The sequence below is a fragment of the Amblyomma maculatum genome, chromosome 1 (assembly GCF_055883805.1).
Source record: "Amblyomma maculatum isolate TAMU_Amacu chromosome 1, ASM5588380v1, whole genome shotgun sequence".
Taxonomy (NCBI): Eukaryota; Metazoa; Arthropoda; class Arachnida; order Ixodida; family Ixodidae; genus Amblyomma; species Amblyomma maculatum.
This window is the reverse complement of record NC_139344.1, coordinates 104,322,052-104,349,909: the sequence shown is the minus strand read 5'-3', so window position 1 is coordinate 104,349,909 and position 27,858 is coordinate 104,322,052. Positions and strand designations below refer to the sequence as shown.

Here is a 27,858-nt window from a genome sequence, read left to right as displayed (position 1 = left end):
CATGGCATGCATTCGTTTCAGTGCTCCTGCAAGTGTGGGATTGAATGGTGCGCTGTCGCACCTGTCGCATGCCGTTCTTGTCACGAGTTCGTTGCAGTACTTGCGCAAGTGTAGGATTGGACGGTAGGCTGTCGCTCCTATCACATAGCTTGCCTTGGAGGGCATTCGTTGCAGTGCTCCTGCAAGTGCAGGATTGGACGGTATGCCGTTGCTCCTGTTGGGTGGAACTTGCTCTTGTTTTCATTGTCAACTAAATGCACCGCCATTACCATCACTACTATCACCATTATCACTACGCTGCCTTCGCTACTATCAACCTCATGCTAAAGGAAAATTCTATCTCGAGCGTGGCACAGTTGGTTAAATCACTCGACTGGAGATCCAGATGGTGGTTCGAGTCCCAGTGAAGACCGGATTTTTTTATTTCTGGTAACTGGCAGGTGAGCGGACACTTTCTGTTCACAGTTTCTGCAGAAAGCTGTTTAATGCTTTCGCATTTAGAATCTCCTTTAACAGCTGTCCGATTCGCGCATGGAAACCGAAACTATGCAACTGAGCTGCACTTCAGAAGTAGGGGACTCCGACTGTTGCCGTGCCTGCCAATGGACGCACAAAAGTGCACGGTCACTGCTGTACCATTAAATCCAAATTCGGGAGGGCTATTTCAGTGAGCACTGGCTGTTGTATGTCGACGAAAACCCCGTCTGTGCGAGCCCGCTCATGTCGGAATTAACGCGCAACCGACGCCATAGATATGGGCCTGGACAGCGCTTAACCAAAGTTAACCAAAGTTCAATTCACAACATTTTACAAAAATGGTGTTGGATTGAAGCGGCCACTGCGAAGCAACCGCAGTAACGCACGCGTGTTTTGTTCGTTTCGCGATGCTCCCAAGACGTATTCCGCAGGTGCTGTATTTTTTTATGATACAGTGACTGAAAATGATCAAACTACTGGCACTTGCCGTCAAAGCATCGCTTCCATGCCTAAAGAACATTATCTTACAACGGTTCCAATGAAGACAGCATGTGACCAATGTGAAATAATGCAACCAGTAAATGCCGTCCGAAACCCACGATGCCTGATCGAATGCATGCAATATAGTTAATGCATACAAAAAGCCACGAGATGTGGGTAAGAACAGTGTCACACTTGCGTACCATTTTTAGTACCTGCACAATTTCAGCTAATTTGATGTTTTAGTGAGACTTCCGCTGCCCAAATCTGCGAACATGCAAGATGGCGTCCACTAAAGCTCCGGCTTCCCCGACTGGGAAGAAGCTCAGGCCGGCTTGAATGCCAACGGTTAGTCAGAAGGCCTAACTGAACCCAGGTCAAATGATTCATTGAGCATCAGCAGAAATAAGCAAATAAAAGGAAAATGACGCAAGAACTTTGCATAATGTTTAATATCCAGCCACCCGTTCCATTTCTTCTGCAATCAGGTCAGCATGAGATGTGTACAGTGGTTACAGAAATTCAAAACTTATACGACGCTACAAAGACGTTTAGGCCTACAACATACAAACCAAAATACATCAGAGTGAAAATATCCATCCCAAGCATATGATTAACAGTAAACGCTGATAACAACAGAACGCAAATAAAATTAATCGCAACACATTTCCAAATTTTTCTTGCGTCGACAGCAGCCAAAAGATTTGGTTTGTAGGGTTTAATGTCCCAAAGCGACTCAGGCTATGAGAGACCCTGTAGTGGAGGACTCCGGGTATTTCGACCACCTAGGGTTATTTAACGGGCACTGAGGTATCGCACAGGGGCTGAAACGTGGAGGCTAACGAAAAGGGTTCTACTGAAGGTGAGGACAACGCAAAGGTATGGAACGGAGAATTGTTGGTGTAACGTTGCAAGATGAGAAGTGTGTGCAGCGAGTCAGAGAAATAACAAGAGTTAATGACATTCTAGTGGAAATCAAGAATTGGACATGGGGAGGGCATATGTAGTCTGAAGAAAGGATAACCCATAGTCGCTAAGGGTAAATTGGATTCCAAGGGAAGAAAAGCATAGCAGGGGGATGCAGAAAGTTAGATGGACGGATGAGGTGAGGTTAGTTCGCAGGGGTCAAGTGGATGCAGCTAGCACAGGACCAGGTTAATTGGAGCACAATGGGAAAGGTCTTCGTTCTGTAGTGGATACACTCTGAGTGATGATGTCATCGCACAGCACACCAACCCCAATGAAGTTTCGCCTTCATCGAAAAGCAGACACCGGAGGTGGGTTTCGAACCAGGGGATTTCGGTACAGTAGTCGGGCATCGTAACCACTGCACCATCGTGGCAGACGACATGGTTTCGAATCCTGGTCGAAACAGACAATTACATCATCCAAAGCAGTGCTTGCTTGACTGTCCAAACTGGCATTTCATTTCATTTATGTACCCTCAAGACCGTTGTCGGGAACCACAAATCTAAACAGCAAAAACAAGGAATACAGGTGTACTGGGCAGATTAATGGTGGTGATATTAAAGAATAGATGATTGTATGCTACCTGTGTGCCAAATTTCAACATGAAGAAGCAAGCGGTTTAATCGATAGAAGCATTTTACAGTGCACGTTTGACATTGCAACTTTATGCACACATGTATTCAACGATACATTGATAATTAGTTCGCGCTGCAAATTTCCAAATTTGTCAAACTAGTATAAGGCAAAATTTCCAGTTGATTCCCAGCCGGTTCCCAACTGACTTCAACTGGACCTTAACTGGAAACTAACTGGGAATTGTTGCCTAGTTTGACCAGTTGCCCTTTTCGACCATAGTCACTGGGTCGAAAAGGGCAATAAAAAAAAAAACTAGTCAGCTACCGAAATTTTGCCACCTTATCTTGAAACCATCGGTGTTTCGATTTTCAGTGGCATAGCTAGTGCTTACTACAGAAAGCACGTCAAAGTTAACAATCCCGTTAATACTGAATACGGCGCGAAGAGGAAAATGAGGAGCACGAAAACAACAGGACGGGCGCCAACTTTAAAATAAGGTTTATTTGCTGTGTCCTTTTTGCACCGTATTCAGTACCAAACGTGACTATAGAACCCAAACCGAAGCACTTCTAAAGTTCACAATTCGCGCCTTACACCTTGAACCGTCCTGAGTAGATCACATTTCCAGGTCGTGTGCTCAAAACACGCATGAGAGCCATCCACATGTTATAGAACAGAAATAAACAACTGTGTACTTGCCCACCAACCGACAACTGCTGCATGACAGTCAACCAATTTTATAGTTCCGTATCCGAACATGCCAATTTGGCACCTTGTCATTACGCACAAGAAAAAGGACATCTAACTAACGAACTGGAGTAAGAAAACAAATGCAAGCAATAGCAGAAACACTTCTAGAAACAAAACACACTTACTTTAAAGTGGCGCTATCCCACACGTGCTCTAAATGCCACACGCGCACACGCTTTACGAAGCACGCGCGCAACTGACAGATCTTCGCCTCTTCGCTCTTCGCATAGCATATCTTTCTTTCTGCCCGCCTGGAGCGCCACAGCGGACAGTAAGTGCACCACTAAAATACATTTACCAAAAACAAAATTGTAGCGCCCCCCCAAAGCTAAAAAAATAGAAATAAACTAAAGTATATGTTATGTTACTTTTATTGTCAGAGTTTTTTATGGTACACTAAAGATAATTTATGCCACGAAAGTAGCCGTTATTATGGTTATAAACAGCCACAAAGTGAACTTGTAGCGCCACAACCATGGTCAAAGCCTAATTATTCTAGGCACTATAATTATATAGTGCTCTAGAAGATTGGGCAGTGTGTCGACCGCGCCGCGAAATGCACGGGAGCGAGGGGCCGCTTTTGCGATGACGGAGGCGCCGCAGCGCAGAGGGCGCCACCAGCAACTGGTGTGTCAGCCGTCCGGGCGCCCGCGTATGCGCGCTGTGCGGCGGGGCGGATACCGCGCGGACTGTACGTTCTTGTTTGCTTGTGCGTCGTCTCGAGCTGTTCGCGACTTTACTAATATGCCGGTTAACGGTGCTCAGTACTGTTAGCAGTCACCTAATTTATTTTCCCTTTTGGCCGTCGGAAACACCTCGCGGAAGCAACATGTACAGGAGCTGGGCTCTGAATAAAGCAGCTTGGAGAGGGCCGGCGTACGACTCGCACAGCACGCTTCACTCGCCGTACAGCTTGCTTTAGCATTCCTATAGCACCTAATTCACGTCCAGAAATGTAGTCGTTTTGAAAAGAGGGCAGTGTGAAGGCAGGATGTATGAAGAAGTGAAACATACAACACGTGCCTTCGAGCCACGACCTAAAACTGGTCACAGTAACCCCATTATCAAAACAGTCCAAAATGGTATATTCCGTTGTTTCCCACGCCAACTATGCCGACTACAGTACGCCACTGAAGCCACAAGAGAAGTCGGCATTCAGTTGGAATGAATTAAATGTGGACTACCCTGCATGGAGGTAGAGATGACCTAATTCTTCAAGAAAATGTTTCCATTCTAGGGTGCGCAAGCCACCGGTAATATGCAAGTCATTGCCTCCAGAAGATAGCTCTAGTCCTGTTTTATGTACATACAAAATAAAAAAAAATAATAGCTTTGGAAAAGATATAACGACGGAAAATAGAGGCCGCAGAGGCTATGGGGTACGCTTATTCGCTTCCGCTAGATCATCCTTCTGCAAAAGAGAGGTTGTGAGGCCGGCACGGTTTGTCACCACGAACAAAAAATAGCGCTATAGGTCCGAAGCTAGGTCGCAATTTACTCAAAAATTTGGCTCGGATGCACGGTTCTTTTCGACTGCTTTGCACTTCAGATTTTGCAAACTTCCTGTAAAATGTGAAGGTTCAAAAAGTTTACCTACTTGGAGCACCAGAAAAGCTCCCACTTGAAGCAATGTGTTTTTGCGGCTTCGCTCTTTGCGAAGTGAGCGAATCACGACAAGAGTTCCCAAAGGGAAAATAATTAAAATCCCTTGGAAGTATTTCACGTGTAATATCAACCTTGTTAACAATTATAGTCTGGTTAGTATTGAAAAGAGCACCCGCGGCAAGTAGCCCGATTATATATAGTCCGGTAAGCAGTAGTTGCAAGTATATCCAGTCGATTACTCATATTTCCATACCACACACTCAAACCCAGACGGCCACTGACGTCCGACGGACAACCGAACTCGGCCGCAACTCGGCGGCCGATTTCGGACGTCCGCCGGAATTCCGGCGTACGTACGAAAGCGGATGGTCGAATCCGTTCGCCCAGCGGACAGCCGCCGTACGTCCGCCACTGGATTTGCTTTTACACAGCTATGATATAGTTTGTAGTCGTCGTGCTCGTCTGAACTGCGTATAAATCAGTAATGCCGTCAAGTCTGCATTATATGATGCCAGAGCGAATCGATGCGATAGAAAGCGTTTCCATTAAACAGTTTTTTTTTATTTTCCGCATGTTTCATCGTTGAATTCTTCCATCCAAAATTTTTGATTAAAAGTTAAATGACCATTAAACATGTTTCTATCATGATGCTTCGGTGAAATTTTAATCAGTGGCTGAATAGACGCAGCAAGCAGCAAGCTCAAAAGAACGAAACCGAACCTATCCTCAAAAAAATCTGAAATGAGCCAATCCAATCCACCTGACAAATTGAAGTTTAGTCATGGAAGATGGCTTCACGTTTCCGTGTTCTGCATTTTCTGCGCAGTTACAAATACCTACGGCTGTAATGCACTGCTAACATTGTTTTTGCTGTGGCTTGGTGCGGCTGGCACACTTTGTTCACCCGCTGATTCCAAAGTAAGTATTTCACCGAACTTTTGTTTCTTTAGTTGAACTTTTCGATGCACCGATAGTGGTGAGCTTTTGCGTAAGGAAACGGCTCTGTACAGCAGCCGAACGGTCGAGTGTTTTAGGCAAGACTGACAGGATGGCTCCGCGCCGACTAACTAAAGTGCAGCCTCAAGTCTGAGGGCCATCTTTTCGGCATTACTGGACGCTGCGCCAGTAAGCAGCGCAACTCCTCTGTCTCTGATAAAGGAGTGCCTGCCCGAGCTTTAAAGGAGTTAATTTGTTAACCATGCGCAACGTGCTGAGTTGTAAAAACTGTACGAGAAAACTTTTGCACTCCTCGAGCCTATCGTGCGACATGCCTACACTTGTGAAAACGTCGCGAGTTTTTTTTTTTTTTTTTTTTTTTTTTTCTTCTTAATGGACAGCCGCTGATCTTTCTCTCTCGAGCTTTACGGCAACTACAGTTTCTAGAAGGAACGGCTGTAGCTACTAAATAACTAAAGGTTTAGTACTCTCCTTCAGCTTTGACAAACCAGGACAGCACCTTGCGCATGTTGGTTATGCATGTGGGACCGAACCGCGCAGAACAACCGGACAAGGAGATGAGAGAAAAAAAAGTCAGCACTTGTCTTTTTCTTGACCCGTTGTTCTGCGCTGTTCAGGCACGAATTTGACATACCGCCGCCGCGATACAGTTGGGCTGTGAGCTCTGGTGTCTGCAACGCCTTCTTTTATGCAAAACAGGCGTACTGGGAGGCCATGCAAGCCGCGGGCTCAAAAAAAAAAAAAAAAAAAAAAAAAACGAGTTGAGCAAAAGTGAGATGAAAACAAAATTGTTGTTGCTTTGTCCTTACAGATATTCAAAGGCTCCTCAGAACTTCACTGCATTATTGACAGCGAGATAATGCCAAAGCTGCACTAGAGCCATGCAGCACCTTATAGTGCATGATACTGAGCTTATGTGTCGCACTGAAAGCTCTTACCAAGTTCTTAGATTATCATATTAAAGTAGCTTTAAACCCATGCTTGTTAATACAGTGATAGCCATAAATTGAATCTAGGGCATCATGCTCACATACAAGGCTTCTGATAACCGCTGGTCACATGATGTGGGCTATAGCAGAAACCTGTACCTGGTCATCTTACAAGCATTTGTGCAATTGATGCTTTTAATGTGTTGTAAAAGATTTTGTGTTCTGTTTCTGTATGGGAATGCTTTCCTTATTGAAGGCTAACATTTGGCTTGCTACAGCAAAACCTCTACCTAGTCATCCTAAAAACAGCACCGCAGTTGGTGCTTTTAATGTATTGTAAAAGTATTTGTGTTCTGCTTCTGTATGGCAATGCTTTTCTCGTTGAAGACTAGCATGAGGCTTCCAAAAATTTTTCAGATGCCATTTGCTGTAGCCGATTTCGTAGGCCAACAGGAAGCAGCACTTTGAACATGGAAAACTGTCATCCACGGGGGAAAAACAGCAACATCCCTTTGCATTCTCATTTCTTTGGTATGGCTAAAAGTGAGTATTGTATCATTATCTATATTATTAATATTGAATCATGATTGTCAGGGTTGAAGTTGTTTGAGCGTGATGATTTTAAACACACAGGACATCCCTTCGACATTAAGGTTTTAGCTTGTTTACATGTAGGATGTAGAACTGGTTTCAACAAACTTTATGCAGCAAATTCTTTTTACATTGTCCACCATGTTACTTTTTGTCATTGGACACAGTCGTCCACTCTTAGCTTGAATGGGAATGTGTGGCATGCAGTTTGCAAAATAGCAATGCATCCGTCACAGCCATGCATCAAGGCTAAGTGGCTTGTGCGTAGAGGGACCAGCCGCTCCAGCTTCACGTCATCTGCCTCTTTACTCTGGTGTGCAGACGTGCATTGAGGCAAAGTGGTTTATGTGTAGAGAAACCAGGAGCTTCTTTGTCACATCTGGCTGTTTGTTACGGTGTGCAGATGCGCATCGAGGCAAAATGGCTGATGTGTAGAGGGACCAGGATCTGCTGCTTAACATCCTTCGCCTCTTTACTACAGTGCACAGCCGTGCATTGATGCTAAGTGGCTTGTGCATGGAGGGCCCAGGAGCTGCAGCTTCACTTCTGCCTCTCCGCTCAGGTACGCAGGTGCGTATTGAGGCAAAATGGCTTATGCATAGAGGGACCAGGAGCAGCTGTGTGGCGTAGTGTGTATATTTGCTATGGTGCGTATCGAAGTACAAGGGGGGGCTCATGTGTAAAGGTACCATGAGCTGCTGCTTCATGTCGTCTGCCTCTTTACTATGGTGCGCAGGCATGCATCAAGGCAAAGTGGCTTATGCATAGAAGGACCAGGAGCTGTTGCTTCACATCTGCTATGATGCGCAGCTGCGTATTGTGGGTGGTGGTGGAAAACATTGCCATCAGATACAAATACAGGAGGTTACTAGCTGACCCTGAGGGGGCCTGTCCTGACAAAAACAAGGGGTCCCTAGTTTGGGACCCCAGTGGTGGTAGAGGGACTAGAGGCTGGTACTTCACGCTGTCTGCCTCTCCGCTACGGTGTGCAGCTGCGATGGATGCAGTGGCATCTCAAAAAGTGGATGCCACGCACTCGCATGTTCAGCCTGAGTGGACGACTGTGTACCTGCTATAGCTTTGTTATTCATAGAATAAACCTAGGCCAAGTTGGATAAATTATAGCTCACCTCATATGTGGTCAGCAAAGAAAAGCCACTCCAGAAAATCTGATGCATTTACTGTCATAGGGTTCTTATTCGTATACATGCTGCTGACAAGTCAGATTCTTCACCCTCAGAAATGCCAGAAAAATAACCAAGGGTGCGTCTGCAATTGTCTAGCTTGCTCTTTCTCTGCAGACTTGAGTCAGATGTGTGTTCCATTGCTGTGGGTGGGACAGGCGTGAATCTTTGATTTAAGCTTGCAACAAGTACGTTATTGTAGTTTAAAGGCAAAACGGTACTAATAATCGTAGCCCCCCGTGGCCTTTATCCCCTTTTAATAGTGTTGCTAGACACTGAATTACTAGTTTACTCTGCACTGTTTCTGTCTAGTTAATGTGCGGAGATGTACATATATTTATGGAGTTGTCGACTTTGTACTTAGAAACATTGTAGTGTTATCTGATGTGTTGCTTTCATTTCTTTAATGATTTCTGTAAGGGATCGGTGGGTATGCTAGGCACCATTATTAGTCTGCTCTTTTTGGGTCACCTGTTCAATGCCCAGCTGCGGCCGTCTCCCACTTGCCCTCGGACAGGAGGCGGAGAGACGCGCACAGATAGGCAGCTACAGCAGCTACAGTGCTTAACGGAAACGTAGGCAGAGAGGGAAAGAAGTCCCCTCTTCCGAGGACTTTGCTGTCGCACTCGAAGACGCGGGGACAGGCAGTTTGTTCTCGTTGCTGTGTCATGTAGGGGGCTCATTTTTATTTAAGGAGCTTTACGAACAGTATACAACTAAGGGGTCCTTAGTACTAAGCGTACTAAGGGATCCTTAGTACGCTGACTGGACCCATCACCCAGAGGCAGCACAGCTTTGAAACGAGCACCTCTTTTGGAAGAACTGCTTATCGTTCAAAGAAAAAACACTGTCAGGTTGAAGGGTGTAAAGCCCTCTTCCTTGTTGGGGAGCCCATAAAAGTGACAATTATTCAGTGCAGGCGCGCTGAGTGGGGTCTCGTGGAGGATTCCAACCCTGGATGTTAACAATGGTGGGAGATAGCGGCGTTGAAAAAGGGCAAGTGTGTAACAGTGACGGTATGATGTGGGTTGGCTCTTCTGATGTGGTCCGCAATGGTGCTGACGCGGATGCCAATAATTGCAATAATTGCCCTGTAAAAGGAGCCGCCAAGGATGCAAGCTTTGGGCAATGGTTGCGCACGTGGGACACCGTTTTGATGGGTTCTAATTATTTATTTTCTTTTTTTTTTTCTAGGGGAGAGAGTTTGGCATGTGACCTAGTGAGCCAATCATTTCGAGGTCCATTCTCGTTCAGACTTTCGATGTGAGCGGATGTGTCCCTGCTCGCCTCCCGCGATATCGTCGCGCCTCGCTCCGTCGCGCCAGCTTCGCTGCCGCCGAGCACCTTCGCCTGCGCCCGCTACCGTCCGTAGCGGCAGGCGTACGTCCTCGCTCGTCGCGCGCTCTCCAGCGCCGGCGAGTTCCTTCTACTAGGAGGTCTTCCCAGCAGTCGGCCGCGTCAGCGGCCACCCGCTACCTCTCCTAGAGGCCTAGCTCGGCGGGCCGCTTCGGCGGCCGCGGCGCCCTACTCCTCGAAAAAGGATTTCCTCGGGGCCGCCGTCGTTTGCTGCGGCGGCGGCGGCCCCCTCCCTACTTCATGGACAGCAGCCTGCAGAACCGCCCGCGGCCTCCTGCAGCTCCTTGGATCTGGGACGCACCCTGGCTAATTCTCGCTGCACCCTCGTGGCGCGAGAACCCCATCGCCACGGACCACGTGTTGCTGTGGATCCGGCGACCTACCCGCCGCGCTGCTGCTGCTGCAGCAGTTCCCGGCAGCCCCCCCAGTCGCCGCCCGACTTCGTCGTCGCGGTGACTCCCTGCTGACATCTTTGTGATGCCGCAGTCCTCGCTGCGCTCGCGCTTCCAGCCAAGCCAGCATGCTTGCCACGTGCAAGCCACCCGCCGTGCTCGCAGCACCACTTGTGTGCACCGAGGCGGCTCCACCTCGCCGCCATGGACCACGTGTTGTCGCGAATCCTGGCACCCCCTCCTGCTGCTACCTGGATACTCCGGGACAGCTCCCCGTGGGCTCCCTGCTCGCGGGCCTCGGCGCGCTGTCTACTGACGGTCACCTCAGCGCCACCCGCCGCGCTGCTGCCTTGGCAGCAGTCTATCGCGGTCCCATCCTGCTGCGGCGGTTGTTCCAATCGCCGTGGCGTCCTGCTGTCAACAGCAGTCCTTCCTGTGCCTCGCAGAGGCGCAGTACTAGGCTTCGTCTGGAACAACCAGAAGCGCTGCTGCACCGGAGGCTGCGCACCGGACCACCGACCTGCCGATGCTCACCGGGCTATTTGCTTGGTGCGGGCCACGACGAAAAGGCGATCTCCCCCACCCCACCCCTCCCAACATCCCACTTCCCCACCCCCCCGGACACCAAGAGTGCCGCCGCGATATTAGGCCGGCATAACCCGTGTCCGGTTCCCCCCCACCCCCCCGTGAATATCCCAAAGTTCCCAACAACAACAACATTCTCTAAATTCCGTTTGTTGTGAAACGAATTTGTTGTCTCTTTTGCATTGCTTGTATTAGGGAGAGGGTGAAGAACTTATGAAAGTGGAAAGACATGCGAAAATGTTTGTTAGCCAGTCATGTGTGAGTTCGTTGTCATCGGGGAGAAGAAATGTGGGCGGAGTCCCGAAGTTAATGAAACGGCCCCGCGGCCTGGAGAACTCGTTCTGAGCTAGATTTTGATCTCTTTACTCTTCGGCATAGATCATGGTCATTGTTTCACCTGTTGTAAATACGTACATTCATGTATAAAATTTTCAGTTCATCTTCCTCTCCGTGTGCAAGTTGTTGTGGCCAGATGCAGTAAATTCACTATTTTCATTTCTATATAATGTGCCTTTCTGAAGATAGTGAGCTCTTTTGTCCAATCCTGTAAGAAAGCTGCAAAACGCTCCCAAATCTTCCACAAAACTGTGTGATATCTTTAATACTAACTGCGGCTTGGTGTCACTCAAAACATGTAATTGAGGTAGATTTCTTCCCCCCCCCCCCCCTCTTTTTGTTCGTTCAAATGAGGATCAGCGGACACTAACTCTTGCTTTTGTAATGCCCTAGGCCCCGCCTTAAGGTAGTACTCCAATGTCGATACCATTTTTATAGCTATGGCTGTCCAACAGCACTAATGTCTTTTATACACTTATTTTACTAATCTCTTACCCAAGTGGTGGCTTATACTGCGGGGGCGAAAGTCTGGACAGTATGTCTGTAGATTTTGGACTAGAATCGCGATGTAAACGAATTGTGACCTTATTTCTCTTGCACACATGAAAGAACTAACGTTCAACTTTCACATCGACAAGTATGGTCCGAGTTTCCTGGTCGATGTGAAAGTTATGCTTTGATTGCAGTTTGTGTAGTCCACACACTTGTCCCCGATATTACATAGGGGCAAATTAGGCGCCTTTACAGGGGCAGTTTCTTTGGCGCCCACTACCTTCCCCATAAAAAAGCTACAGTGTTTCTTGTGAACAGCTGGCTGCATTTATAAATACCATTATTTTTTTGTAATTTGTTGCGCGTAGTTGAGAAATCCGTGACATACATCCATGCTGCATGCTGCCGGTAATACATCAGGAGCTTGTGGTTATCAGCTTTTTGTGTTTTGTGTAACTATAAGCCTTGCTATTGTAATGTCACATATAGCGCTGTGGGTAAACAAATAACTTTACTTTTAACTCTTGTAGAAGCATGAACACTGCGCAATCACTGCGGCGGGCTATGCTTCCACATTGGGCTTTAGCCACATGTCAAATGTCTATCTTTATTCTGCTGCAGCAGCTTGCATGTTATCAGATAAGTTAATTCGTCGCAACTGCTCTAAGGAGACGCTTTCTAGACGCTTGTAGCCTAGATGTTGATGTCGATATACCCCCGACACGCCCAGGGAATGTCTTCAGTAGAGGGTACATGGAAACCAGCGAAATGTGCAGTTTACAGAACAAAAAGGTAACAATTTTAAATGATGTTATTATTTATCACTTCTTTTCAGAGCAGGAACAATGACTTTAGAAATCTGCCTGTTAAACCGCTCAAAATGCAGGTTTCTGCCGCCAGTGCATACCTGTGTAATACTGCAATGCTCTGGCTGTGCTTTATGTTCATATACAGCATCCTTTATGCTTAATTTCTCTGCATGTGCACTCCATGTCTTGGGCATTGCTGAGGGCGCATAGCAGCAAGCATAACATGCCATGTTTGTTCAGAGTGGCATGTTCAAAGAGACGACATAAAAACATTAAAATACTGAATGCCAGGTTCTGGTCAAACTACGTTTGTATCTTTTGTTAGTCTGCATGGGTTTTGCTGCAGTTATATGACCTTTCTATATAGTATGTGACAGTTCTGAATGGAGATGCATGCATACAGTGCCATCTGGAAAAAGCAATTGAGAGAAACTGGCAGTTGCCCTTGGAGATGTGTAATCAAAGTTCAGCACAGATAACTTGAATTTCATTTTCCCTTCTATTGCAGGAGGAGCCCAGCCTGCTCTTTCCATCTTAGGCCTGAAAGACTAGCAACAGCTGATCGAGCAAATGCGCAGGATAGTAACTGCTCCTGGAATCCCGGCCTGCGGAGGCCGCCCACACAGAACTCGATCATCTCGCTAATTCCGAAATATTAGGTTTCAATAAATACCTTTTCCTCCACCACCTCCCCAAGGGAAGAGCTGTCACGGCCAAGGATAATTAAAAAAATTATTCAAGTAGATTCTTAATACTCCAGTTGGCCTGCATTTTACCATGCATTCCTTAACATCGATATTTTTTTAGTGTAGACTATTTATGCATGCAGTTTTTGCAATAAAGGCAAAAAAAAATGCTTTTTTTACAACCTCGCATGCTGGTATGCCTATGCACTTAGCATGTTTTCAGGAATGGTGCATTTGTGTAAAGCTCAGCTAGCATATGTGCCTCTGATGGAAGTTTTAATTGCACCCTACTGTTCAGTGCTTTGTGTGTGAAAGTAAAGCAGACAACAGGAAACTTGAACCTGTTGCATATTCTATTGTCTGCTTTACTCTCACGACAAAGGCATTGAGCACTAGTATGTGACTGAAATTTCCATGGCACATGCTTGCTGAGCTTTACACGAATGTTATTGGCAAGTTTTTACACGAATAGCGGGCCCTGCAAGCATGTTCCGGGAAACGTCCGAATGTCCGCCTCCGGCTGCCCGTCGGACGTCCGTGGGACGCGATCCGGATCCACGAACGATAGTCCGACGGACGTCCGCTGTACGTATATCGAACATAACCGGACTTCCGTCGGATGTCCGAAGGTCCGAGAACGGACGTCCGTCGGACGTCTATGGCCGTCTGGGAAAGAATAAATACGCATTATGTCCGCATTTGATTTCGGCATTATATTAATTGCTTGCGTATTAGGTGCTCGTCATCTTTTTCGCATTTTTCCGCTTTCTCTCGGTACGCGCAAAGAACTGCATCATACCTGCCAATTCGACGTGCAATTATTAGTGCTTTTATTTTTTGTTTGGTTGTACCATTTAATGCCAGTAAAGCGTCCGCACTCAAGTGCCCACTATGAACGTGTTACGTATGTGACAGGTTTAATTTTTCACATTTTATTTGATGCAATGCCGTAACTGTACTTGACTTTTTTTTTTTCATCTAAACAGCTGGTTCACCCTTTGGTTAGTGGCACGCAAACAAATGTCCGTGATATACGTATATGTTAATCACGAACAAAAAATAAATGCTTGAGTCGCGTATACCTTGTTTATTGTTTTTTTTTTTTTGCCGGTAAATACCAGTGCTTTAAATTAGTACGGTAGGGAATAAATGTGTTTTGCTCGCACACTGTATTTGTAATTTCTATAAGCGGTGATTAGGGCACATAAAGAACACCGATTAAAGAGATATATTACAGATTACTGGCGATTTAAGATAAACGTTGTTATGTATTAATAAGCGCAAGCTGCAAAATGTAAGCAGGTGTTCGTAAATAAGGTTTGTAAAAAATAGGTGTTCCTAAAGAGGCCTTACGAAGCACAAGCTTTGGTTCGCATGTACACTGTTTTTCTCCGCGTGTTAATAGCGCTCCTGGGCAGTAGCCTTTATTCCCTTACGGGAAAAACGAATGCAAAACACCACGCTTCGTTACAAACATTAAGTACAAATTGCTCATCTGGACAATTTGTAACTGTCCGCAGGAAGAAATGTTGAGAGTTTCAAATAGCGATTCAAACATCGCGCGCTGCTGCGAAGGACAACCCAAGCGTGCACGATGTCTCCAGATAGACGTAAAAGAATGGCAGGGATCAGTTTAAGCACCTGGAATAAGTCGCCTCTTAATTAATTATCACACTAATTGCGTAGCGTCTGAAAATCGCTCCAAAGAGAACCGCACCCCTCCTCTGTATCCTCGCTATCCCGCGGCCGCTATGCGGCTATGCGCCGAGCGGCGAACGTGGCACCCCTGTTGCACGTCGCGCCCTCTCGCGGGAGTCGGCTCTTGTCATCGCAAAAGCGGCCCGCTCTCCGGCGCCGGTCATCACACTGCCCATATTCTAGAGCACTGTAATAATTATAGTAAAGTGAGCTAGAAGGGGGTAGTGGTGGTAGTGGGCTCACGGGGGCTCCTTCCCTGACGCAGTGTATGTTACATGCACTAGGTAGCGCCACTGGAGACTTCAATGTAGTGTTCCTGTATATGCTTATACAGGAACACTACTTCAATGTAGCGCTCTGCTGGTTGATGGGTTGCGTTCGTGCGACCGCGGCCTTCTCGCTTTAGAAAAACGTACCGTCTTTGTCCACACTTTTTAGATTTACACGTGGCAGCTATGCAGAGGTTGGATATATTAGCGAGTTGTGCTACTACTGGTGCTATACGATGAGCTAAGAGCTAACTGCAAACGCGTGTCCGATTTCTCTCCGGCGTCCTTGCGAAAAGTGAATTAATTATAAGGCGCTTGTATGAAAATGACTGCGGTGCTCGACAGCCCCATTTTCTGAGGTTTGTGATTCACGGCCGCGATGATGAAGAGTACAGACACATAGGTTTGCGCGGGTAACGTGTAAAACTGTATTCGTATTCCTAATAGGCCGCCGCTGTCAGCATCTTTTTGTCGTGCCTGCCTTCTGGATCGTGAATTTACTGTCGACGCTGTTTATGGAAGAAAGGTGCATGAAAATTGCCATAAGTCATTATTAAACACATTTTAAAAGCTTGCAGTTGCGAATCCTCTGTCCATTATCAGCAGTTTAATATCTGAAAATTTTGCACAATTGCGAATTAGCTGTATTCGTGTAGACAGTGTTCTGATCGATAGAGAAGGACCTGACAGGAGCTCTAGGAGTGTGAAAACAAGCATTTAGTAAGCATCTCGGGTTGATGAACGGCGGATCCACTGCTTCCTTGACAAAAAGTACACCCGTGTAATTAATCTTAACTGAGAGAGCGTGTCTTTTACTACTCCAAGTGCATAAGTTTATTTGCTGCCCGAATACAGTTCTTGGCACAAAAAAAAAAAAAAAAACTTAGTGAACATGTAAACTACTGTATGCGGCGAAAATTTAAAACGACACAAGAAAAAAAAAAAAGGACAGCACATATGGGTATTCTTTTATTTCTTGTGTTGTCTTTTTTGCGCCGTATACAGTGTTTCTCGAAAATATGTTCATGGAGTGTTTTTCTTTCGTGCCATGAACTGCATTACGAACACATAAAAAAAGAAAAGGACACGTGTCGTGTCCGTTTTTTGTTTTCTTGTGTTGTCATCATTTGCGCCGTGTACAGTGGTTTTCAAGTCATGAATGATCGCCCCACAGGCCGTCATATTTTCGAGCTTGCTCAAGAAGCAGTAAAGCTGAACTGACAATATATCCGAGTCCCCATTGTCGCGGAAGTTTGTGCCGATCGAAGCTGTCTGCTCTCGGCGACGCCGCGTTAGCAAGCTTCGCAATTCAATTTCATTAGACTCTATTTAGCAACATACTCAGAACTGTGAAACATTAGCCTATATTCACTTCAGCTATAATATGCTGGCTGGGGTCAACAGATATATACCAGCGCATTCTCGACGCTTAGTAATGCGTTGAATAAAGTTATTTTCTAACTGCTGGTATTCCTTTTTGTTCGCATTCGTATTTGGCTCTGTGCTTCCTTGATGCAGCATGTCGACAATCCGGCTAGCTGGCCCTGCTTGCACCAATTCCCCTGGCTTCCCAGACGGCCACTGACGTCCGACGGACAACCGAACTCGGCGGCCGATTTCGGACGTCCGCCGGAATTCCGGCGTACGTTCGAAAGCGGATGGTCGAATCCGTTCGCCCAGCGGACAGCCGCCGTACGTCCGCCACTGGATTTGCTTTTACACAGCTATGATATAGTTTGTAGTCGTCGTGCTCGTCTGAACTGCGTATAAATCAGTAATGCCGTCAAGTCTGCATTATATGATGCCAGAGCGAATCGATGCGATAGAAAGCGTTTCCATTAAACAGTTTTTTTTATTTTCCGCATGTTTCATCATTGAATTCTTCCATCAAAATTTTTTTATTAAAAGTTAAATGACCATTAAACATTTTTCTATCATGATGCTTCGGTGAAATTTTAATCAGTGGCTGAATAGACGCAGCAAGCAGCAAGCTCAAAAAGAACGAAACCGAACCTATCCTCTAAAAAATCTGAAATGAGCCAATCCAATCCACCTGACAAGTTGAAGTTTAGTCATGGAAGATGGCTTCACGTTTCCGTGTTCTGCATTTTCTGCGCAGTTACAAATACCTACGGCTGTAATGCACTGCTAGCATTGTTTTTGCTGTGGCTTGGTGCGGCTGGCACACTTTGTTCACCCGCCGATTCCAAAGTAAGTATTTCACCGAACTTTTGTTTCTTTAGTGGAACTTTTCGATGCACCGATAGTGGTGAGCTTTTGGGTAAGGAAACAGCTCTGTACAGCAGCCGAACGGTCGAGTGTTTTAGGCGAGACTGACAGGATGGCTCCGCGCCGACTAACTAAAGGGCAGCCTCAAGTCTGAGGGCCATCTTTCTCGGCATTACTGGACGCTGCGCCAGTAAGCCGCGCAACTTCTCTGTCTCTGATAAAGGAGTGCCTGCCCGAGCTTTAAAGGAGTTAATTTGTCAACCATACGCAACGTGCTGAGTTGTAAAAACTATACGAGAAAACTTTCGCACTCCTCGAGCCTATCGTGCGACATGCCTACACTTGTGAAAACGGCGCGAGTTTTTTCTTTTTTTTTTTTTTTTTTTTTGTTTCTTTAATGGACAGCCGCTGATCTTTCTCTCTCGAGCTTTACGGCAACTACAGTTTCTAGAAGGAACGGCTGTAGCTACTAAATAACTAAAGGTTTAGTACTCTCCTTCAGCTTTGACAAACCAGGACAGCACCTTGCGCATGTTGGTTATGCATGTGGGACCGAACCGCGCAGAACAACCGGACAAGGAGATGAGAGAAAAAAAAAAAAAAGCCAGCACTTGTCTTTCTTGACCCGTTGTTCTGCGCTGTTCTGGCACGAATTTGACATACCGCCGCCGCGATACAGTTGGGCTGTAAGTTCTGGTGCCTGCAACGCCTTCTTTTATGCAAAACAGGCATACTGGGAGGCCATGCAAGCCGCGGGCTCAAAAAAAAAAAAAAAAAAAAAAAAGAAAGAAAGAAAACGAGTTGAGCAAAAGTGCGATGAAAACAAAATTGTTGTTGCCTTGTCCTTACAGATATTCAAAGGCTCCTCAGAACTTCACTGCATTATTGACAGCGAGATAATGCCAAAGCTACACTAGAGCCATGCAGCACCTTATAGTGCATGATACTGAGCTTATGTCTCGCACTGAAAGCTCTTACCATGTTCTTAGATTATCATATTAAAGTAGCTTTAAACCCATGCTTGTTAATACAGTGATAGCCATAAATTGAATCTAGGGCATCATGCTCACATACAAGGCTTCTGATAACCGCTGGTCACATGATGTGGGCTATAGCAGAAACCTGTACCTGGTCATCTTACAAGCATTTGTGCAATTGATGCTTTTAATGTGTTGTAAAAGTTTTTGTGTTCTGTTTCTGTATGGGAATGCTTTCCTTATTGAAGGCTAACATTTGGCTTGCTACAGCAAAACCTCTACCTAGTCATCCTAAAAACAGCACTGCAGTTGGTGCTTTTAGTGTGTTGTAAAAGTATTCGTGTTCTGCTTCTGTATGGCAATGCTTTTCTCATTGAAGACTAGCATGAGGCTTCCAAAAATTTTTCAGATGCCATTTGCTGTAGCCGATTTTGTAGGCCAACAGGAAGCAGCACTTTGAACATGGAAAACTGTCATCCACGGGGGAAAAACAGCAACATCCCTTTGCATTCTCATTTCTTTGGTATGGCTAAAAGTGAGTATTGTATTATTATCTATATTATTAATATTGAATCATGATTGTCAGTGTTGAAGTGGTTTGAGCGTGATGATTTTAAACACACAGGACATCCCTTCGACATTAAGGTTTTAGCTTGTTTACATGTAGGATGTAGAACTGGTTTCAACAAACTTTATGCAGCAAATTCTTTTTACATTGTCCACCATGTTACTTTTTGTCATTGTCGATTGAAGTAAATAACCAGTATTTTACGTTTACACAGTCGTCCACTCTTAGCTTGAATGGGAATGTGTGGCATGCAGTTTGCAAAATAGTAATGCATCCGTCACAGCCATGCATCAAGGCTAAGTGGCTGGTGCATAGAGGGACCAGCCGCTCCAGCTTCAACGTCATCTGCCTCTTTGCTCCGGTGTGCAGACGTACATTGAGGCAAAGTGGTTTATGTGTAGAGAAACCAGGAGCTTCTTTGTCACATCTGGCTGTTTGTTACGGTGTGCAGATGCGCATCGAGGCAAAATGGCTGATGTGTAGAGGGACCAGGAGCTGCTGCTTAACATCCTTCGCCTCTTTACTACAGTGCACAGCTGTGCATTGATGCTAAGTGGCTTGTGCATGGAGGGCCCAGGAGCTGCAGCCTCACGTCTGCCTCTTCGCTCAGGTACGCAGGTGCGTATTGAGGCAAAATGGCTTATGCATAGAGGGACCAGGAGCTGCTGTGTGACGTAGTCTGTATATTTGCTATGGTGCGTATCGAAGTACAGTGGGGGGGCTCATGTGTAAAGGTTCCATGAGCTGCTGCGTCATGTCGTCTGCCTCTTTACTATGGTGCGCAGGCATGCATCAAGGCAAAGTGGCTTATGAATAGAAGGACCAGGAGCTGTTGCTTCACATCTGCTATGATGCGCAGCTGCGTATTGTGGGTGGTGGTGGAAAATATTGCCATCAGATAAAAAATACAGGAGGTTACTCACCAGCTGACCCTGAGGGGGCCTGTCCTGACAAAAACAAGGGGTCCCTAGTTTGGGACCCCAGTGGTGGTAGAGGGACTAGAGGCTGGTACTTCACGCTGTCTGCCTCTTCGCTACGGTGTGCAGCTGCGATGGATGCAGTGGCATCTCAAAAAGTGCATGCCACGCACTCGCATGTTCAGCCTGAGTGAATGACTGTGTACCTGCTATAGCTTTGTTATTCATAGAATAAACCTAGGCCAAGTTGGATAAATTATAGCTCACCTCATATGTGGTCAGCAAAGAAAAGCCACTCCAGAAAATCTGATGCATTTACTGTCATAGGATTCTTATTCATATACATGCTACTGACAAGTCAGATTCTTCACCCTCAGAAATGCCAGAAAAATAACCAAGGGTGCGTCTGCAATAGTCTAGCTTGCTCTTTCTCTGCAGACTTGAGTCAGATGTGTGTTCCATTGCTGTGGGTGGGACAGGTGTGAATCTTTGATTTTAAGCTTGCAACAAGTATGTTATTGTAGTTTAAAGGCAAAACTGTACTAATAATCGCAGCCCCCTGTGGCCTTTATCCCCTTTTAATAGTGTTGCTAGACACTGAATTATTAGTTTACTCTGCACTGTTTCTGTCTAGTTAATGTGCGGAGATGTACATATATTTATATGACTTGGAGTTGTCGACTTTGCACTTAGAAACATTGTAGCATTATCTGATGTGTTGCTTTCATTTCTTTAATGATTTCTGTAAGGGATCGGTGGGTATGCTAGGCACCATTATTAGTCTGCTCTTTTTGGGTCACCTGTTCTGTGCCCAGCTGCGGCCGTCTCCCACTTGCCCTCGGACAGGAGGCGGAGAGACGCGCACAGAGAGCTAGCTACAGCAACTACAGTGCTTAACGGAAACGTAGGCAGAGAGGGAAAGAAGTCCCCTCTTCCGAGGACTTTGCTGTCTCACTCGAAGACGCGGGGACAGGCAGTTTGTTCTCGTTGCTGTGTCATGTAGGGGGCTCATTTTTATTTAAGGAGCTTTACGAACAGTATACAACTAAGGGGTCCGTAGTACTAAGAGTACCAAGGGGTCCTTAGTATGCTGACTGGACCCATCACCCGGAGGCAGCACAGCTTTGAAACGAGCACCTCTTTTGGAAGAACTGCTTATCGTTCAAAGAAAAAACACTGTCAGGTTGAAGGGTGTAAGGCCCTCTTCCTTGTTGCGGAGCCCATAAAAGTGACAATTATTCAGTGCAGGCGCGCTGAGTGGGGTCTCGTTGAGGATTCCAACCCTGGATGTCAACAATGGTGGGAGATGGCGGCATTGAAAAAGGGCAAGTATGCAACAGTGACGGTATGATGCGGAGCGGGAGGATGTGGGTTGGCTCTTCTGATGTGGTCCGCAACGGTGCTGACTCGGACGGCAATAATTGCAATAATTGCCCTGTAAAAGGAGCCGCCAAGGATGCAAGCTTTGGGCAATGGTTGCGCACGTGGGACACCGTTTTGATGGGTTCTAATTTTTTTTCTTTTTTTTTTTCCTAGGGGAGAGAGTTTGGCATGTGACCTAGTGAGCCAATCATTTCGAAGACCATTCTCTGAATTCTGTTTGTTGTGAAACGAATTTGTTGTCCCTTTTGCATTGCTTGTATTAGGGAGAGGGTGAAGAACTTATGAAAGTGGAAAGACATGCCAAAATGTTTGTTAGCCAGTCATGTGTGAGTTCGTTGTCATTGGGGATGAGAAATGTGGGCGGAGTCCCGAAGTTAATGAAACGGCCCCGCGACCTGGAGAACTCGTTCTGAGCTAGATTTTGATCTCTTTCCTCTTCGGCATAGATCATGGTCATTGTTTCACCTGTTGTAAATACGTACATTCATGTATAAAATTTTCAGTTCATCTTCCTCTCCGTGTGCAAGTTGTTGTGGCCAGATGCAGTAAATTCACTATTTTCATTTCTATATAACGTGCCTTTCTGAAGATGGTGAGCTCTTTTGTCCAATCCTGTAAGAAAGCAGCAAAGCACTCCCAAATCTTCCACAAAACTCTGTGATATCTTTAATGCTAACTGCGGCTTGGTGTCACTCAAAACATGTAGTTGAGGTATATTTATTCCCCCCCCCCTCTTTTTGTTCGTTCAAATGAGGACCAGCGGACACTAACTCTTGCTTTTGTAATGCCCTAGGCCCCGCCTTAAGGCAGTACTCCAATGTCAATACCATTTTTATAGCTATGGCTGTCCAACAGCACTAATGTCTTTTATACACTTCTTTTACTAATCTCTTACCCAAGTGGTGGCTTATACTGCGGTGGCGAAAGTCTCTGGACAGTATGTCTAGATTTTGGACTAGAATCGCGATGTAAACGAATTGTGACCTTATTTCTCTTGCACACATGAAAGAACTAACGTTCAACTTTCACATCGACAAGTATGGTCCAAGTTTCCTGGTCGATGTGAAAGTTATGTGCTTTGATTGCAGTTTGTGTAGTCCACACACTTGTCCCCGATATTACATAGGGGCAAATTAGGCGCCTTTACAGGGGCAGTTTCTTTGGCACCCACTACCTTCCCCATAAAAAAGCTACAGTGTTTCTTGTGAGCAGCTGGCTGCATTTATAAATACCATTATTTTTTATGTAATTTGTTGTGCGTAGTTGAGACATCCATGACATACATGCACAGCTGGTTGCCAGAATTATGCAACCATATTTCAGTAACTAACATCCATGCTGCATGCTGCCGGTAATACATCAAGAACTTGTGGTTGTCAGGTTTTTGTGTTTTGTGTAACTATAAGCCTTGCTATTGTAATGTCACATATAGCGCTGTGGGTAAACAAATAACTTTACTTTTACTCTTGTAGAAGCATGAACACTGCGCAATCACTGCGGCGGGCTATGCTTCCACATTGGGCTTTAGCCACATGTCAAATGTGTATCTTTATTCTCCTGAAGCAGCTTGCATGTTATCAGATAAGTTGCTTCGTCGCAGCTGCTCTAAGGAGACGCTTTCTAGACGCTTGTAGCCTAGATGTTGATGTCGATATACCCCCGACACGCCCAGGGAATGTCTTCGGTAGAGGGTACATGGAAACCAGCGAAATGTGCAGTTTACAGAACAAAAAGGTAACAATTTTAAATGATGTTATTATTGATCACTTCTTTTCAGAGCAGGAACAATGACTTTAGAAATCTGCCTGTTAAACCGCCCAAAATTCAGGTTTCTGCCGCCAATGCGTACCTGTGTAATACTGCAATGCTCTGGCTGTGCTTTATGTTCATATACAGCATCCTTTATGCTTAGTTTCTATGCATGTGCACTCCATGTCTTGGGCATTGCTGAGGGCGCATAGCAGCAAGCATAACATGCCATGTTTGGTCAGAGTGGCATGTTCAAAAAGACGACATAAAAACATTAAAATACTGAATGCCAGGTTCTGGTCAAACTACGTTTGTATCTTTTGTTATTCTGCATGGGTTTTGCTGCAGTTATATGACCTTTCTATATAGTATGTGACAGTTCTGAATGGAGATGCATGCGTACGGTGCCATCTGGAAAAAGCAATTGAGAGAAACTGGCAGTTGCCCTTGGAGATGTGTAATCAAAGTTCAGCACAGATAACTTGAATTTCATTTTCCCTTCTATTGCAGGAGGAGCCCAGCCTGCTCTTTCCATCTTAGGCCTGAAAGACCAGCAACAGCTGATCGAGAAAATGCACAGGATAGTAACTGCTCCTGGAATCCCGGCCTGCGGAGGCCGCCCACAGAGAACTCGATCCTCGCTAATTCCGAAATATTAGGTTTCAATAAATACCTTTTCCTCCACCACCTCCCCAAGGGAAGAGCTGTCACGGCCAAGGATAATTTAAAAAAATTATTCAAGTAGATTCTTAATACTCCAGTTGGCCTGCATTTTACCATGCCATTCCTTAACATCGATATTTTTTTAGTGTAGACTATTTATGCATGCAGTTTTTGCAATAAAGCCAAAAAAAAATGCTTTACAAGCTCGCATGCTGGTATGCCTATGCACTTAGCATGTCAGGAATGGTGCATTTGTGTAAAGCGCAGCTAGCATATGTGCCTCTTTGATGGAAGTTTTAATTGCACACTACTGTTCAGTGCTTTGTGTGTGAAAGTAAAGCAGACAACAGGAAACTTGAACCTGTTGCATATTCTATTGTCTGCTTTACTCTCACGACAAAGGCATTGAGCACTAGTATGTGACTGAAATTTCCATGGCACATGCTTGCTGAGCTTTACACGAATGTTATTTGCAAGTTTTTACACCAATAGCGGGCCCTGCAAGCATGTTCCGGGAAACGTCCGAATGTCCGCCTCCGGCTGCCCGTCGGACGTTTGTGGGACGCGATCCGGATCCACGAACGATAGTCCGACGGACGTCCGCTGTACGTATATCGAACATAACCGGACTTCCGTCGGATGTCCGAAAACGGACGTCTATGGCCGTCTGGGTTATTGTTTCCACAAGGCCATAGAATAAAATACAACTGAAAAACTAGGCTGGTATACGTGTAATTGATGTGATCAGGTCATCGTGTATTTATATCCATTAGGGAGGATTTATATTTGCTCCCATTATTTTTCAAGAGCCACATATCTTTCGATTCGTGCGTGGCGCCTTTCCCGTAAGCGTGTCCGGCAGACTAGCACAATGGTTTTGTCATCGGGGTGGCATCTTCGTATCAGAAGTCACAATTCGTTGGGTCACATTGCTACAGTGGCTAGAAAAACATTGCCCACTGCAAAACAAAACCTCCGCAACAGCGAAGGGGAAGGCAGGCAAAGGCAAACGGCGCGCGGTGCCGCGCGCTGCTACATTGAAGGGGCGAGACTAAAACCCGCCATGAATAGGGTTTCTTCGGCTGAAATTTTGTCCCTAGATTTCCCCAAGCGCATTGAACGCAATGTTTTTACAAAGTACCTAAATGCTGACTATTATGTGCCTAGTTGAGTCTGAATTTGTCCCCAGATTCGTGGCGGGCTGGCGGGCTTTTCGGCTCTTTCCTCGTTGTCGCCGACGGCGTCCAGAGCTTTTGGATTAACGAGCTCTGGACGACGCCGTCGTCGGCGCATTCGGGCAGTGTTTGTAAAGTCTCTCAGTTTATTGCCGTGGTGTTGCTGCAGGGGAGGTAGTGCAACGCACCCTTAACATTAAACCATTCAACTGCAAAAGTCGGACGTTCGATTCATGGGTGCCGAGCAAATTTGCGATGTCTGCGTCAACGATCTGACATCGGCCGTCGCTTCTCACGTAAGCCATTGTCATTGCTGTTGTTTTTTGACATAGTGCGCTGAGTGCAGCGGTAGGTGGGTGTCGTGTCCATTTTTGTCCGCGAAATCAATGCGAGAGGTGTCATTTAGCAGTGCATTAAGCTAAACAGCAACCTGGTACTTAATTGTTTTTGAAATTAGCGTGCAATTTGTCAATTACTTATATCTCTGTGGCATGGATGCCACCTTCTAGCTTTGGAAAGCAATCTGAAGACGGTGCAAAACTCGTGTGTTTTATCAGAACATGTATGGATATATAAACAGTATAGCAAAAATGACTTTGGAAGGAATTAAATTGTTTCCAACAAAGCTTTGCGCAAATACATTTTTTTTTTTCTATCAGGAGCTTGCGACAGCGCAACACGACAACGTAGGCACTATACTGTGTCAGCTTGCTGCTTATCTGCTTATCTGATTCTAATTTAAGATGATTAGCATTACCAGCATTTGTTGTTTTAGTGGTTATTTTATTACATATACAAAAGGAAAGAAAAGATGTTTGCCAGCCCCGGTATCTGATATCTGAAGCACCTGAACAGGGGCGGTGGAATTGAAGGGATAGTGAGGAAGGGGTAGAGGAAATCAAAGAGGTGAACGAGAGGGAGAAAGGACAGGGTAGGTAAAAATAAAAAATATATATGTATACACTATGACACAATATACAGTAGTTCGCTTGAGGCCCAGGGTAACGAATGCAGCGAGCTGCCAAAATGCGGCCAGGAAGGTAGCTTGCTTAACTTCCTTCAGGTCACTTGCAGCTGCCTTGTTACTGTATACGTGTTAGTAAACTATAAACTTTGGCTGATATCTCATATGCAATGCTGCTTGGTAAAGCACTCACTTCATTTCAGTGTTTACATGTGTATATGCCATTTTTTGTTTTTACTGTGAGCAGTCTTGGAGACGCAGCCGCTCGTTTATTCTGGACAACTTTCGCATCCTTGGCTCCCTACATGCACAGTACATGTACCAAGGTATATATATGTGCATTATATTCAGTATTTTCATTTTATTTTTCAGTGCATGAGTATTGTTTCTGCTATGGATAGCAATTTGTTAAGTGACTGAAAAACATTTATAGCTACAATTAAAACATATGAGTGTCAATCTGTGAGGCCACATTGTTGCCATTGTCGTTGGTATTGTCTGGACATGCCACACCCTATACCCAATGAATTACCTGTATAGTCATTCCACCAAACTGAAATTGAATCTGGGTTGCAATACACACTTATACGCTACAATACCCCAGCACTCAACCCAACACTACGTCTCGTAACTGCCACACTTGTTGGCTGCTTACTGCACCGAGCTACTCCAGCACTTACTGTTAGCACTACACACCCATATATTGTTTTTTATTTATTTATTTATTTCAAATACCCTAAGGGCCTTTGCGGGCATTACATAGGGGGGGGGGGGGGGGATTCATCAAATAAACACAAATAATTTACATTACAAGCAAAGAAAAAGCTGTAAGCAGAAATAGGTGCACAAAAAACCATGAACAATTTATGTAGCGACATCTAGATGCTAGAATCTAAGAAAGAAGACATCTAGAATGAGAGCAGTTAGGGATAAGAGTAGATGGAAAATACCTCAGTAATCTGCGATTTGCTGATGACATTGCCTTGCTAAGTAACTCAGGGGATGAATTGCAAATAATGATGACCTAGACAGGAAAAGTAAAAAAGTAGGCTTGAAAATCAATATGCAAAAGACTAAGGTAATGTTTAATAGCCTAGGGAAGGAAAAACAGTTTACGTTAAGTAGCGAAGCACTGGAAGTAGTAAGCGAATATATATCTATTTAGGACAGGTAGTAACAGCAGATCCGGACCATGAAAGGGAAATAACAAGGAGAATAAGACTGGGATGGAGCACATTTGGCAAGTACTCCCAGATTATGACTAGCAGTTTATCGGTATCGCTCAAGAGGAAAGCATACAACAGTTGCATCTTACCTGTACTTACCTATGGGACTGAAACGTGGAAGCTAACAAAGAGGGTTCTACTAAAGTTGAGGACAACGCAGAGGGCTATGGAAAGAAAAATGGTAGAGATAACGTTAAGAGATAGGAAGCGTGCAGAGTGGGTCAGAGAAGTAACTCAAGTCACTGACATTCTAATGGAAATCAAGAAGAAGAAATGGGCATGGGCAAGACATGTAGCGCGAGGAAAGGATAAGTGATGGTCGCTTAGGGCAACAAACTGGATTCCAAGGGGAGGAAAGCGTAGCAGGGGGCGGCAGAAAATTAGGTGGGTGGATGAGACTAAGAAGTTTGCAGGGGTCAAGTGGATGCAGCTCGCACAGGACCGGGTTAATTGGAGGAATATGGGAGAGGCCTTCGCCCTGCAGTGGGTATAGTCAGGCTGAGGATGATGATGATGATGATCTAGATGCTTAAATTAGCATTACCTCATGGTATAGACATCCGCTCGCTGGTCCTTGTTGTCATCCATGGCTTGGGCTTGCAACCTCCGACTGCTTGCTCCTTCACACCCTCGTAGGATAGTCGTGCATGGCGTGTGAGTGCCGTACATATAAACCAGTACCCTTCAGTGCTCTAACCTCACCCAGTATTATTGAGCACTAGACTGGCTTCAGCATTTTGCGCTGCCCTAGCTTAAGCATCTGTTGCGAAATTAAATATTAGCAGCCACATTCTCCTGATGTTATTCTTGCTTTAAATGGACATCAGTATACAGAACAACAGAATGATGATGGGAAATCGTATTTC

General features: G+C 45.4%; 2 long non-coding RNA genes across 2 annotated transcripts; both read left to right on the top strand.

Annotated features, from left to right (window-relative positions):
- The first annotated feature begins 5,639 nt into the window (after positions 1-5,639).
- LOC146203400 (uncharacterized) lies at positions 5,640-13,171 on the top strand. The gene is made up of 3 exons (XR_014703861.1): positions 5,640-5,775; positions 7,161-7,286; positions 12,997-13,171. It is a non-coding gene; the product is annotated as an uncharacterized LOC146203400 (long non-coding RNA).
- Positions 13,172-17,197: 4,026 nt separating this feature from the next.
- Positions 17,198-23,648, top strand: LOC146203399 (uncharacterized). Its single transcript, XR_014703860.1, has 3 exons — positions 17,198-17,352; positions 18,757-18,882; positions 23,475-23,648. It is a non-coding gene; the product is annotated as an uncharacterized LOC146203399 (long non-coding RNA).
- The last annotated feature ends 4,210 nt before the right edge of the window (positions 23,649-27,858 follow it).